The sequence below is a fragment of the Arachis ipaensis genome, chromosome B10, assembly GCF_000816755.2.
Source record: "Arachis ipaensis cultivar K30076 chromosome B10, Araip1.1, whole genome shotgun sequence".
NCBI classification, from domain to species: Eukaryota; Viridiplantae; Streptophyta; class Magnoliopsida; order Fabales; family Fabaceae; genus Arachis; species Arachis ipaensis.
This window is the reverse complement of record NC_029794.2, coordinates 43,925-58,842: the sequence shown is the minus strand read 5'-3', so window position 1 is coordinate 58,842 and position 14,918 is coordinate 43,925.

Sequence of the window (14,918 nt, the reverse complement as noted above, 5' to 3'; positions counted from 1 at the left end):
AACCTGTACTTTACTCTAGCCGCAAGCAAATCCACACTGCATCTTACCCTACCCGCAGCGAGTCGGGTAGACAACCCTACTCGAACGGATTGATTCGGGTTGGGTACCCGCAGATAGGGTATATATTGCCAGCCCTACCTATATCCTAGTTGTAGTTGACTTCTTTTTCCTCATTTTAACGCAAACCTATGTATAGCACCTTATCCCAGTAGGTTCTACGCAGTGACCTTTTAGTTTTAGGTTCTACAGATGATAGTAGTGAAGGCATCACTAGAAAACCAATTAAGACTTCGTTCCTTTCAAGATAGTCTTTTATTGGGTTTTAATTCCCACTTAAATGCCCTATAAATATAATCTAATAAGGATAGTAGTTTGCAACTTTTCATAAGCCTTAAGTTCTGGTTTAGTAAAATTTGTATTTTTAAAAGTAGATTCTTAAAATTAGTTTTCAGAGGCATTTTTAAAATGTATACATTCATTTTTGTGGATACTTTTAAAAAGTATCTTTAATTGTTAAAAATTAAAAGCGTATTTATGGTAGATTGTGGTAGATGATTTTGCATGCATTATCTCGAACTTGAGATTTGTTTAAGCGAATTCAAACCGTTTATCACTTAGACCTATGATTTTGAAAATCGGACTGGACTGATCGGTTCAACCAGTCCAATTGAGAACCGACGATGAAAACAGTCCGATCTAGTGTCTAAAACCGTCAAATTGAAAACCGTCTGAAAACTGCTGAATCGACAAAAAATCGGATGGTTGAACCGGCCGGTTCTTTATAAACGGCGTCGCTTTGGGTTTTGCTTAAAAAAGAAAAAAAAGAAGAAACCCTCCCAACGCGTTACCCACCCACCCCTTCCCCCAACACCCCTCTTTCGTGATTCACCTCACTCACTCAGAATAGCACGTTCAAAACCATAGCTTCTTCAACGGTTCTGCCGCCGCCGTCCGTGGTTGTCGGCGCCTCCACTCTTTCTTCCTTCGCCCTGTACCAAACTCATCCTCTTCTAGCTCGGCACGTCGTCCCCATCTCCCGTGACTTCTCTGTTTGAGAATTCAAGCTGCTCGCCATCGTATGGTTCGTCGTCTGTGGTTCATTTCGCCGCTCGCCGTTGTCTCTTCGTCGTCCTACTCTCCGTCAAAGGTTAGTGTCACTGTTTATAGGATTTTTCAACTCTTCCTTTCATGTTCTGTTTAGTGAGACTAATTTCTGAATGTGAATGGAAATATAATCATTGATTTTGTGTTGTTGAAATTATTGGTTAAAATGGATTTGTTACTATGCTGCTGCTATTTTTAATTTCTGAATATGCTGTGTTTGAAATTTTTTTGGATAGATTTATTGATTTCAGGTTTAGGGTGCTTATTTGTTGTTGTTTCTTAATTTTGTTGCTGATTGTTCTTGATTCCTGGCTCTGTTCAGTCTGTTGTGCTGTTGATAATAGTGTTTTTTATTGTATTTATCTTTTGAGAGCAGCTGTTAATGCAGTGTTGCCTTGTTGATTTCAGTTATGGATTTTGATTGGGTTTTTGTTGATTATTTGTTGCTGTTTTTGAAATTTTATTGATGAAAATCTTGCCAGCAATTGCTCAGACGTGATAATTTTCAATCTTCCCAGCATGCATTATTGGTCCCAAAGGAGGAAGACTACATTGAATGGTTTAAAAATGCTGGCTTCAAAGACGTCAAGCTCAAAAGGATAGGTTTAAAGTGGTACTGTGGTGTGCGGAGGCATGGTTTGATCATGGGTTGCTCTGTGATTGATGTGAAGCCATTCTATGGAGACTTTTCCCTCAAGGTAATACCTAATTTCTTCATTTTCTTTACTTTAATAATATTTTCTTTAATTTAGTTTGTTATGCAGCTTGGTCCAAAGGTAGAGGATGTGAAGAAGCCTGTGAATCCACTTGTGTTATCTAGCATTTTCTAGGATTTTCTTGAATTCTTTAGAGTTTTCTAGAATTTTTTAGAGTTTTCTAGGTGTTTTTAAAGATTTTTTAGGGTTTCCTACGATTTTCTAGGGTTTTTATGGTTTTCTAGGTTTTTAGGATCTTCTAAGATTTTTTTCGGGATTTCTAGGGTTTTTAGTATTTATTAGCATTCTCTAGGATTTTTTAGGGTTTTCTAGGCTTTATAGGTTTTCTAGAGATTTTTAGTGTTTTCCTAGATTTTCTAGAGTTTTCTAGGGTTTTCAAGTGTTTTTAAGGATTTTCTAGTGTTTTCTAGGATTTTTTAAGATTCTCTAGGATTTTCTTGGGTTTTTAGAGCTTTTGGGATTTTTTTTAGGGTTTTTAGGATTTTTTAGCATTTTTTAGGGTTTTCTAGTATTTTTCTAGGATTTTTTACGATTTTCTAGGGTTTTCTAGGGTGTTTTAGGGGTTTCTAAGATTTTCTAGGGTTACGTAGGATTTTCTAGGGGTTTTTAGGGTTATCTTGGGTTTTTTGGATTTTTAATGGTTTTCTAGGATTATTTTGGATTTTCTAAAATTTTTTTATGTTCTCTTGATTTTTCTAGGGATTTCTTGGATTTTCTAGCGTTTTCTAGGGTTATCCTGGATTTTCTAGGATTTTTAGGGTTTTTTCTAAGATTTTTAGGGTTTTTTAGGATTTTTTTAAGATCTTTTAGGACTTTCTAGAATTCTCTAGGGTTTTCTAGAAATTTTTTAGGGGTTTCTAGTGTTTTCTAGAGCTATTTGTTATAGATCGAAAAATGAACTGAAATGACCCCTCCCCACGAATTCTTTCGAATTGTGAGGCACATTAAAAAAATGGAATATATAAGCCCCCAAATAAAAATAAAGAAAACTAAGACATTATAGGGAGGGAGGGGTCAAACTTTTTTTTCTATTGGAAAAATCTTCTATACTTAATATTTATATCATCTTATATTTATATATAGGGAGGGTATATTGTTATGGTATATTGTAAAACTTAAAAACAAATCTAAAAATAGAAATTGAATTCAACTTTCAAAATTTATCAATTTAATATAATTAAATTTATAGAATAAAATAATAAAATCACAAAATAAAAAAGATAGTAATAGAAAAATGAATTTGAATATTCAATAGGAGTAATATATTCAGATTTATAGATTTTATTAATCTATTAAATTTCGAATCTATTCGAAATCCTCTATAAAGATTCTCTTCTCAAATTGAATACTATTCAATACTATTCTATTTATTTATTCTATTTATACGACTAATTTCTACGATTAATCCTTTTATATTATAAGTATTAATATAGAAGTATTAATAGAAAAAACTATTACTAAATTAATCTTCTATTAATAGATAAATTCTTATTAATCTTCTAAATCCTTTTCAAGGGTTTTCTAGGGTTATTTAGGGTTTTCTAGGGTTTTCTCGTATTTTCTAGGATTTTCTAAGGATTTCTAGTTTTTTTTCTAGGGTTATTAGGATTTTCTTAGTGTTTTCTAGGATTTTTTAGGTTTTTCTAGAATTTTCTAGGATTTTTTAGGGTTTTTCAGGTTTTTCTAGGGTTTTCTAAGATTTTTTAGGGCTTTCTAGGATTTTTCTAGGCGTTTCTAGTATTTTTTAGGGTTTTTCTGGGTACTTAAGATTTTTTAGAGTTCTCTAGAATTTTTTAGGGTTTTCTAGAGTTTTTTCGAATTTTCTAGGGTTTTTCTAAGGTTTTCTAGGATTCTTTAGGTTTTCCTAAGGTTTTCTAAGATTTTCATAGGGTTTTCTAGGATTTACTTGGGTTTTCTAGGGTTTTTCTAGGGTTTTCTAGGGCTTTTTAGGGGTTTCTTACGATTTTCTGGGATTTTTTTGGGTTTTATAGGTTTTCTAGGGATTTTTGGTGCTTTTCTAGGATTTTTTTACGGTTTTCTAGTGTTTTCTAGGATTTTTTTTGTATTTTCTAGGGTTTTCAAGGGTGTTTTAAGATTTTCTAGGATTTTCGAGGGTTTTTTAGAGTTTTCTAGGATTTTTTAGGATTTTCTAGGATTTTTAAGATTTTCTAGGTTTTTCTATGCTTTTCTAGCATTTTTCCAGGGTTCTCTACGGTTATCTTGGACTTTTTAGGGGTTTCTAGGGTTTTCTAGGGTTTTTGTAGGTTTTTCTAGGGTTTCTTGTATTTTTCTAGGGTTTTTTACGATTTTCTAGGGTTTTCGAGGATTTTGTAGAATTTTTCTAGGATTTTCTTAGATTTTCTAAAATTTTTTAGGGTTTTTTAAAGTTTTTCTAGGGTTTTTTAGAGTTTTTAGGATTTTCTAGTGTTTTCTAGGTTTTTCTAGACTTTTCTAGGGTTTTTTTAGGGTTTAGGGTTTTCTAGGATTTTGTAGGATTCTCTAGGGTTTTCAAGAGTTTTTAGGATTTTCTAGGATTTTCGAGGGTTTTTAGGATTCTCAACAGTTTTCTACGATTTTCTAGGATTTTATAGGGTTTGTTAGGGTTTTCGAGGGTTTTTTAGGGTTTTCTTGGTCTTTCTTGGGTTTTTTAGGGTTTTCTTAGGGTTTTCTCAGATTTTTTATGATTTTTCTAGGATTTTCTAAAGTTTTTGAGAGTTTTTTAGGATTTTCTATGGTTTTCGAGGGTTTTTCTAGGATTTTCTAGGGTTTTTTAGGGTTTTCTAGGGATTTCTGAGGGTATTCTAGGGTTTTCTAGGTTTTTCTATGAGTTTTCTTGGGTTTTCTATGGTTTTCTACGATTTTCTAGGATTTTTCTAGGATTTTCTAGGATTTTCTAGGGATTTCTAAGGGTTTTCTTGGGTTTTCTAAGTTTTTCTACGGTTTTTCTAAGGTTTTCTAGGTTTTCTAGAATTTTTTATGGTTTTCTACGATTTTCTAGGATTTTCTAGGTTTTTTCTGGGGTTTTCTATGGATTTATAGGGTTTTCTATGGTTTCTTTAGGGTTTTCTAGAGTTTTCGAGAGTTTTTTAGGGTTTTCTATGATTTTCGAGGGTTTTTCTAGGATTTTCTAAGATTTTCTAGGGTCTTTCTAGGGTTTTCTTTGGTTTTCTAGGATTTTCAAGGGTTTTTGAGGATTTTCTTGGGTTTTTTAGGGTTTTCTAGGGATTTCTGAGGGTTTTCTAGGTTTTTCTAGGAGTTTTCTAGGATTTTTCTAGGATTTTCTAGGGTTTTCTAGGGCTTTCTTGGGTTTTCTAGAGATTTCTAAGGGTTTTCTAGGTTTTTCTAGGGATTTTCAAGGGTTTTTGAGAGTTTTTTAGGGTTTTCTATGGCTTTCGAGGGTTTTTCTATAATCTTCTAGGGTTTTCTAGGGTTTTTTTGGGTTTTCTAGGGATTTCTAAGGGTTTTCTAGGGTTTTCTAGGATTTTTTAGGTTTTTTAGGGTTTTTCTAGTATTTTCTAGTGTTTTCTAGGATTTTTCTAGGGTTTTCGAGGGTTTTTCCAGGATTTTCTGGGGTTTTCTAGGATTTTCTTGGTTTTTCTAGGGATTTCTGAGGGTATTCTAGGGTTTTCTAGGTTTTTCTAAGAGTTTTCTTGGGTTTTCTATGGTTTTCTACGATCTTCTAAGATTTTCTAGGGTTTTTGTAGGATTTTCTAGGGTTTTCTATGGATTTATAGGGTTTTCTATATTTTTCTTAGGGTTTTCTATGGTTTTCGAGGGTTTTCTGGGGTTTTTCTAGGATTTTCTAGGAATTTCTAAGGGATTTCTTGAAATTTCTAGGATTTTCTAGGATTTTCAAGGGTTTTCTAGGGTTTTCGATGGATTTATAGGGTTTTCTAGGGATTTCTGACGGTTTTCTAGGGTTTTTTATGTTTTTCTACGATTTTCTAAGATTTTCTAGGGTTTTTCTAGTGTTTTCTATGGATTTATAGGGTTTTCTATAGTTTTCTTAAGGTTTTCTAGGGTTTTCGAGGGTTTTTAGGGGTTTTCTATGGTTTTCAAGGGTTTTTCTAGGATTTTCTAGGGTTTTCTTGGGTTTTCTAGGGATTTCTAAGGGATTTCTAGGGTTTTCTAGGTTTTTCTAGGGATTTCCAAGGATTTTCGGGAGTTTTCCAAGGTTTTCTAGAATTTTCTAGGATTTCCTCGGCTTTTCTAGAGATTTCTAGGGTTTTCTTAGATTTTCTTTGGGTTTTCTTTGGGTTTTCTAGGATTTTCGAGAGTTTTTTAGGGTTTCCTATAGTTTTTGAGGGTTTTTCTAGGATATTCTAGGGTTTTCTGGGGGTTTTCTTGGATTTTCTAGGATTTTCTTAGGTTTTCTAGGGTTTTCTAAGGGTTTTCTAAGTTTTTCTAGGGTTTTTCTAGGGATTTCTTGGATTTTCTAGGATTTCTAAGGATTTCTGAGCGTTTTCTAGGATTTTCTTCGATTTTCTAGTATTTTCTAGGTTTTTTCTAGGGTTTTCTATGGATATATAGAGTTTTCTATGATTTTTTAGGGTTTTCTAGTGTTTTTTTAGAGTTTTTAGGGTTTTCTATTATTTTCGAGGGTTTTTCTAAGATTTTCTAAGGTTTTCTAGGGTTTTTCTAGGATTTTCTTGGGTTTTCTACGATTTTCAAGGATTTTCTAGGGTTTTCTTGGGTTTTCTAGAGTTTTCAAGGGTTTTCTTGGATTTTCTAGGATTTTTTAGGGTTTTCTAGTAGTTGTCTAGGGTTTTCTATAGTTTTCTACAATTTTTTAGGATTTTCGAGGGGTTTTTCTAGACTTTTCTAGGGTTTTCTTTGGATTTATAGGGTTTTCTATGGTTTTCTTAGGGTTTTCTAAAGTTTTCGAGAGTTTTTTAGGGTTTTCTATGGTTTTCGAGGGTTTTTCTAGGATTTTCTAGGGTTTTATAGGGTTTTCTAGGATTTTCTCGGGTTTTCGAGGGTTTTTCTAAGGTTTTCTAGGATTTTTTAGGATTTTCTAGCGTTTTCTAGGGTCTTTCTAGGGTTTTCGAGGGTTTTTAGGGTTTTCTATGATTTTTGAAGATTTTTCTTGGGTTTTCTATGGTTTTCGACGGTTTTTGTAGTATTTTCTAAGGTTTTCTAGGATTTTCTTGGGTTTTCTAGGGGTTTCTAGGGATTTCTGAGGGTATTCTAGGGTTTTCTAGGTTTTTCTAGGAGTTTTCTAGGGTTTTCTTGGGTTTTCTAAGTTTTTCTAGGGTTTTTTAAAGGTTTTCTAGGGTTTTCTTATGTTTTCTAGAATTTTCTAGGGATTTCTGAGGGATTTCTACGGTTTTCTAGGATTTTCTAGGAGTTTTTTAGGGTTTTCTAGAATTTTTTATGGTTTTCTACGATTTTCTAGGATTTTCTAGGGTTTTCTATGGATTTATAGGGTTTTCTATGATTTTTTTAGGGTTTTCTAGAGTTTTCGAGAGTTTTTTAGGGTTTTCTATGGTTTTCGAGGGTTTCTCTAGGATTTTCCAAGGTTTTCTAGGGTCTTTCAAGGAATTTCTTTGGTTTTCTAGGATTTTCAAGGGTTTTTGAGGATTTTCTTGGGTTTTTTAGGGGTTTCTAGGGTTTTCTGAGGGTTTTCTAGGTTTTTCTAGGGGTTTTCTAGGGTTTTTCTGGGATTTTTCTAGGATTTTCTAGGGTTTTTCTAGGGCTTCCTTGGGTTTTCTAGGGTTTTCTAGAGATTTCAAAGGGTTTTCTAAGTTTTTCTAGAGATTTCCAGGGGTTTTTTGGGGTTTTCTAGGATTTTCTAGAGATTTTCTAGGGTTTTCTAGAGTTTTCTAGGGATTTCTAGGGTTTTCTAAGATTTTCTTAGGGTTTTCTAGAGTTTTCGAGAGTTTTTTAGGGTTTTCTACGGTTTTCCAGGGTTTTTCTATAATCTTCTAGGATTTTCTAGGGTTTTCTGTGGTTTTTCTAGGATTTTCTAGGGCTTTCTAGGGTTTTCTTGAGCTTTCTAGGGTTTACTAGAGTTTTTTTAGGTTTTTTACGGTTTTCTAGGGATTTCTAAGGGTTTTCTAGGGTTTTTCTAGGATTTTCTAGGGTTTTCTAGGGTTTTTCTAGGGTTTTCGAGGGTTTTTTAGGATTTTTCTAGTATTTTCTTTTGTTTTCTATGGTTTTTCTAGGGATTTCCAGAGTTTTCTGGGGTTTTCTAGGGTTTTCTAGAATTTTCTAGAGATTTTCTAGGGTTTTCTAGAGTTTTCTAGGGATTTCTAGTGTTTTCTAGAGTTTTCGAGAGCTTTTTAGGGTTTTCTATGGTTTTCGATGGTTTTCTATAATCTTCTAGGGTTTTTTAGGCTTTTTTGTGGTTTTTGTAGGATTTTGTAGGGCTTTCTAGGGTTTTCTTGGGTTTTTTAGGGTTTTCTGGAGTTTTTTTGGGTTTTCTACGGTTTTCTAGGGATTTCTAAGGGTTTTCTACGGTTTTTCTAAGATTTTCTAGGGTTTTTAGGGTTTTTCTAGTATATTTTAGTGTTTTCTAGGGTTTTTCTAGGGTTTTTGAGGGTTTTTTAAGGTTTTCTATAGTTTTCGAGGGTTTTTCTAGGATTTTCTGGGGTTTTCTAGGATTTTCTTGGTTTTTCTAGGGATTTCTAAGGGTATTCTAGGGTTTTCTAGGTTTTTCTAGGAGTTTTCTTGGGTTTTCTAGAGTTTTCTATGGTTTTCTACGATTGTCTAAGATTTTTTAGGGTTTTTGTAGGATTTTCTAGGGTTTTCTATGGATTTATAGGGTTTTCTATGTTTTTCTTAGGGTTTTAAATGGTTTTCTGGGGTTTTTCTAGGATTTTCTAGGATTTTCTTGGATTTTCTAGGATTTTCTAGGGATTTCTAAGGGTTTTCTAGTGTTTTCTAGGATTTTTAACCGTTTTCTAGGGTTTTCGATGGATTTATAGGGTTTTCTAGGAATTTCTAATGGTTTTCTAGGGTTTTTATGGTTTTCTACGATTTTCTAAGATTTTCTAGGGTTTTTCTAGGGTTTTCTATGGATTTATAGGGTTTTCTATGGTTTTCTAGGGTTTTCGAGGGTTTTTTATGGTTTTCTACACTTTTCAAGGGTTTTTCTAGGATTTTCTACTGTTTTCTTGGGTTTTCTAGGGATTTCTAAGGGTTATCTCGAATTTTCTAGGTTTTTCTTAGGATTTTCAGGGATTTTCTGGGGTTTTGCAAGGTTTTCTAGGATTTTCTAGGCTTTTCTAGAGATTTCTAGGGTTTTCTAAGATTTTCTTTGGGTTTTCTAGGGTTTTCGAGAGTTTTTAGGCTTTTCTGTGGTTTTTGAGGGTTTTTCTAGGATATTCTAGGATTTTCTGGGGGTTTTCTTGGATTTTCTAGGGTTTTTTAGGATTTTCTTGGGGTTTCTAGGATTTTCTAAGGGTTTTCTAAGGTTTTCTAAGTTTTTCTAGGGTTTTTCTAGGGATTTCTTGGGATTTCTAGGATTTCTAAGGATTTCTGAGGGTTTTCTATGATTTTCTAGTATTTTCTAGGTTTTTTCTAGGGTTTTCTAGGGTTTTCTATGGATATATAGTGTTTTCTATGGTTTTTTAGGATTTTCTAGAGTTTTTTAGAGTTTTTAGGGTTTTCTATGGTTTTCGAGGGTTTTTCTAGGTTTTTCTAGGAGTTTTCTAGGGTTTTCTAGGATTTTCTATGGTTTTCTACGCTTTTCTAGGATTTTTTATGGTTTTTCTAGGATTTTCTATGGATTTATAGGGTTTTCTATGGTTTTTGAAGGTTTTTCTAGGATTTTCTAGGGTTTTCTCGGGTTTTTCTTGGGTTTTCTAGGATTTTCAAGGGTTTTCTAGGATTTTCTTGGGTGTTTTAGGGTTTTCTAGGGAGTTCTGAGGGTTTTCTAGGTTTTTCTAGGAGTTGTCTAGGGTTTTCTATAGTTTTCTACAATTTTTTAGGATTTTCGAGGGTTTTTCTAGGGTTTTTCTAGGGTTTTCTAGGGTTTTCTTTGGATTTATAGGGTTTTCTATGGTTTTCTTAGGGTTTTCTAAAGTTTTCGAGAGTTTTTTAGGGTTTTCTATGGTTTTCGAGGGTTTTTCTAGGATTTTCTAGGGTTTTATACGGTTTTCTAGGATTTTCTAGCATTTTCGAGGGTTTTTCTAGGGTTTTCGAGGGTTTTTAGGGTTTTCTATGGTTTTTGAGGGATTTTCTAGGATTTTCTAGGGTTTTCTATGGTTTTCGACGGTTTTTGTAGGATTTTCTAGGATTTTCTTGGGTTTTCTAGGGGTTTCTAGGGATTTCCGAGGGTATTCTAGGGTTTTCTAAGTTTTTCTAGGAGTTTTCTACGGTTTTCTATTGTTTTCTACGATTTTCTAGGGTTTTTCTAGGATTTTCTAGGATTTTCTAGGGATTTCTAAGGGTTTTCTTAGGTTTTCTAAGTTTTTCTAGGGTTTTTCTAAGGTTTTCTTATGTTTTCTAGGATTTTCTAGGGATTTCTCAGGGATTTCTAGGTTTTTCTAGGAGTTTTCTAGGGTTTTCTAGAATTTTTTATGGTTTTCTACGATTTTTTAGGATTTTCTAGAGTTTTCTATGGATTTATAGAGTTTTCTATGGTTTTTTAGGGTTTTCTAGAGTTTTCGACAGTTTTTTAGGGTTTTCTATGGTTTTCGAGGGTTTTTCTAGGATTTTCTAAGGTTTTCTTTGGTTTTCCAGGATTTTCAAGGGTTTTTGAGGATTTTCTTGGGTTTTTTAGGATTTTCTAGGGATTTCTGAGGGTTTTCTAGGTTTTTGTAGGTGTTTTCTATGGTTTTTTGGGATTTTTCTAGGATTTTTTAGGGTTTTCTAGGACTTTCTTGGGTTTTCTAGGGTTTTCTAGAGATTTCTAAGGGTTTTCTAGATTTTTCTAGGGATTTCCAGGGGTTTTCTGGGGTTTTCTAGGATTTTCTAGGATTTTCTAAGATTTTCTAGAGATTTTCTAGGGTTTTCTAGAGTTTTCTAGGGATTTCTAGGGTTTTCTAAGATTTTCTTAGGGTTTTCTAGAGCTAGGATTTTCTAGGATTCTCTAGGGTTTTCTAGAGTTTTCTACGCTCGAGGGTTTTTCTATAATCTTCTAGGGTTTTCTAAGATTTTCTTAGGGTTTTCTAAAGTTTTCTAGCGTTTTCTAGGGTTTTCCTAGGGTTTTCTAGGGAGTTCTGAGGGTTTTCTAGAAGTTTTCTAGAGTTTTCTACGCTCGAGGGTTTTTCTATAATCTTCTAGGGTTTTCTAAGATTTTCTTAGGGTTTTCTAAAGTTTTCTAGCGTTTTCTAGGGTTTTCCTAGGGTTTTCTAGGGAGTTCTGAGGGTTTTCTAGAAGTTTTCTAGAGTTTTCTACGCTCGAGGGTTTTTCTATAATCTTCTAGGGTTTTCTAAGATTTTCTTAGGGTTTTCTAAAGTTTTCTAGCGTTTTCTAGGGTTTTCCTAGGGTTTTCTAGGGAGTTCTGAGGGTTTTCTAGAAGTTTTCTAGAGTTTTCTACGCTCGAGGGTTTTTCTATAATCTTCTAGGGTTTTCTAAGATTTTCTTAGGGTTTTCTAAAGTTTTCTAGCGTTTTCTAGGGTTTTCCTAGGGTTTTCTAGGGAGTTCTGAGGGTTTTCTAGAAGTTTTCTAGAGTTTTCTACGCTCGAGGGTTTTTCTATAATCTTCTAGGGTTTTCTAAGATTTTCTTAGGGTTTTCTAAAGTTTTCTAGCGTTTTCTAGGGTTTTCCTAGGGTTTTCTAGGGAGTTCTGAGGGTTTTCTAGAAGTTTTCTAGAGTTTTCTACGCTCGAGGGTTTTTCTATAATCTTCTAGGGTTTTCTAAGATTTTCTTAGGGTTTTCTAAAGTTTTCTAGCGTTTTCTAGGGTTTTCCTAGGGTTTTCTAGGGAGTTCTGAGGGTTTTCTAGAAGTTTTCTAGAGTTTTCTACGCTCGAGGGTTTTTCTATAATCTTCTAGGGTTTTCTAAGATTTTCTTAGGGTTTTCTAAAGTTTTCTAGCGTTTTCTAGGGTTTTCCTAGGGTTTTCTAGGGAGTTCTGAGGGTTTTCTAGAAGTTTTCTAGAGTTTTCTACGCTCGAGGGTTTTTCTATAATCTTCTAGGGTTTTCTAAGATTTTCTTAGGGTTTTCTAAAGTTTTCTAGCGTTTTCTAGGGTTTTCCTAGGGTTTTCTAGGGAGTTCTGAGGGTTTTCTAGAAGTTTTCTAGAGTTTTCTACGCTCGAGGGTTTTTCTATAATCTTCTAGGGTTTTCTAAGATTTTCTTAGGGTTTTCTAAAGTTTTCTAGCGTTTTCTAGGGTTTTCCTAGGGTTTTCTAGGGAGTTCTGAGGGTTTTCTAGAAGTTTTCTAGAGTTTTCTACGCTCGAGGGTTTTTCTATAATCTTCTAGGGTTTTCTAAGATTTTCTTAGGGTTTTCTAAAGTTTTCTAGCGTTTTCTAGGGTTTTCCTAGGGTTTTCTAGGGAGTTCTGAGGGTTTTCTAGAAGTTTTCTAGAGTTTTCTACGCTCGAGGGTTTTTCTATAATCTTCTAGGGTTTTCTAAGATTTTCTTAGGGTTTTCTAAAGTTTTCTAGCGTTTTCTAGGGTTTTCCTAGGGTTTTCTAGGGAGTTCTGAGGGTTTTCTAGAAGTTTTCTAGAGTTTTCTACGCTCGAGGGTTTTTCTATAATCTTCTAGGGTTTTCTAAGATTTTCTTAGGGTTTTCTAAAGTTTTCTAGCGTTTTCTAGGGTTTTCCTAGGGTTTTCTAGGGAGTTCTGAGGGTTTTCTAGAAGTTTTCTAGAGTTTTCTACGCTCGAGGGTTTTTCTATAATCTTCTAGGGTTTTCTAAGATTTTCTTAGGGTTTTCTAAAGTTTTCTAGCGTTTTCTAGGGTTTTCCTAGGGTTTTCTAGGGAGTTCTGAGGGTTTTCTAGAAGTTTTCTAGAGTTTTCTAGGGATTTCTAGGGTTTTCTAAGATTTTCTTAGGGTTTTCTAGAGTTTTCGAGAGTTTTTTAGGGTTTTCTATGATTTTCGAGGGTTTTTCTATAATCTTCTAGGGTTTTCTAGGGTTTTCTGTGGTTTTTCTTGGATTTTCTAGGGCTTTCTAGGATTTTCTTGAGTTTTCTATGGTTTACTAGAGTTTTTTTGAGTTTTTTACGATTTTCTAGGGATTTCTAAGGGTTTTCTAGGGTTTTTCTAGGATTTTCTAGGGTTTTCTAGGGGTTTTCTAGGGTTTTCGAGGGTTTTTTAGGGTTTTCTAGGGATTTAGGGTTTATGGTTTAGGGTTTTCTAGGGATTTCTGAGGGTATTCTTGGATTTTCTAGGTTTTTCTAGGAGTTTTCTAGGATTTTCTATGGTTTTCGTTTCTAGGATTTTTCTAGGATTTTCTAGGGTTTTCTAGGGTTTTTTAGGATTTTCTAGGGTTTTTTAGGGTTGTCGAGGGTTTTTTATTGTTTTCGAGGGTTTTTCTAGTATTTTCTAGGATTTTCGAGAGCTTTTTAGGGTTTTTTATGGTTTTCGAGGGTTTTTCTAGGATTTTCTAAGGTTTTCTAGGGTTTTTCTAGTGTTTTCTTGGGTTTTCTAGGATTTTCAAGGTTTTTCGAAGATTTTCTTGGGTTTTTTAGGGTTTTCTAGGGATTTCTGAGGGTTTTCTAGGAGTTTTCTAGAGTTTTCTACGCTTTTCTAGCATTTTCTAGGGTTTTTCTAGGGTTTTCTAGGCTTTTCTAGGATTTTCTAGGATTTTTCTAAGGTTTTCTAGGGTTTCCTAGGGTTTCCTAGGTTTTTTAGGGTTTTTCTAGGGTTTTCTAGGATTTTATAGGGTTTTCGAGAGTTTTTTTGGGTTTTCTATGGTTTTCGAGAGTTTTTTTAGGATTTTCTAGGGTTTTCTAGGGTTTTTCTAGGGTTTTCTAGGATTTTCTATGGTTTTTCTAGGGTTTTCGACGATTTTTTAGGGTTTTTCTAGTATTTTCTAGGGTTTTCAAGGGTTTTTTAGGGTTTTCTATGGTTTTCGAGGGTTTTCTAGGATTTTCTAGGGTTTTCTAGGGTTTCCTAGGTTTTTCTAGGGTTTTCGAGTATTTTTTAGGGTTTTTCTATTATTTTCTAGGATTTTCGAGAGTTTTTTAGGGTTTTCTATGGTTTTCGAGGGTTTTTCTAGGATTTTCTACGGTTTTCTAGGGTTTTTCTAGGGGTTTCTAGGGTTTTTTAGGGTTTTCTAGGGTTTTCTAGGGTTTTCTAGGTTTTCTAGGGTTTTTCTAGGGTTTTCGAGGGTTTTGTAGGGTTTTTCTAGTATTTTCTAGGATTTTCGAGGGTTTTTTAGGGTTTTCTTTTGTTTTCGAGGGTTTTTCTCGGATTTTCTAAGGTTTTCTAGGGTTTTCTTGGGTTTTCTAGGCTTTTCTAGGGATTCCTGAGGCTATTCTTGGATTTTCTAGGTTTTTCTAGGAGTTTTCTAGGGTTTTCTATGGTTTTCTACGCTTTTCTAGGATTTTCTATGATTTTCTAGGGTTTTCGAGGGTTTTTCTAGGATTTTCTATGGTTTTCTAGGTTTTCTAGGGTTTTTTAGGGTTGTCGAGGGTTTTTTAGGATTTTCGAGGGTTTTTTAGGGTTTTTCTGGGATTTTCGAGAGCTTTTTAGGGTTTTCTATGGTTTTCGAGGATTTTCTAAGATTTTCTAGGGTTTTTCTAGTGTTTTCTGGGGTTTTCTAGGATTTTCAAGAGTTTTCGAAGATTTTCTTGGGTTTTTTAGGGTTTTCTAGGGATTTCTGAGGGTTTTCTAGAAGTTTTCTAGAGTTTTCTACGCTTTTCTAGGATTTTCTAGGGTTTTTCTAGGGTTTTCTAGAGTTTTCTATGGATTTATAGGGTTTTCTATGGTTTTCTTAGGGTTTTCAAGAGTTTTTTAGGGTTTTCTATGGTTTTCGAGGATTTTTCTAGGATTTTCTAGGGTTTTCTAGAGTTTTTCTTGAGTTTTCTAGGATTTTCAAGGATTTTCTATTATTTTCTTGGATTTTTTAGGGATTTCTAGGGATTTCTGATGGTTTTTTAGGATTTTCTAGGGATTTCTGATGGTTTTTTACGATTTTCTAGGATTTTCGAGGGTTTTTCTAGGATTTTCTAGGGTTTTCTTTGGATTTATAGGGTTTTCTATGGTTTTCTT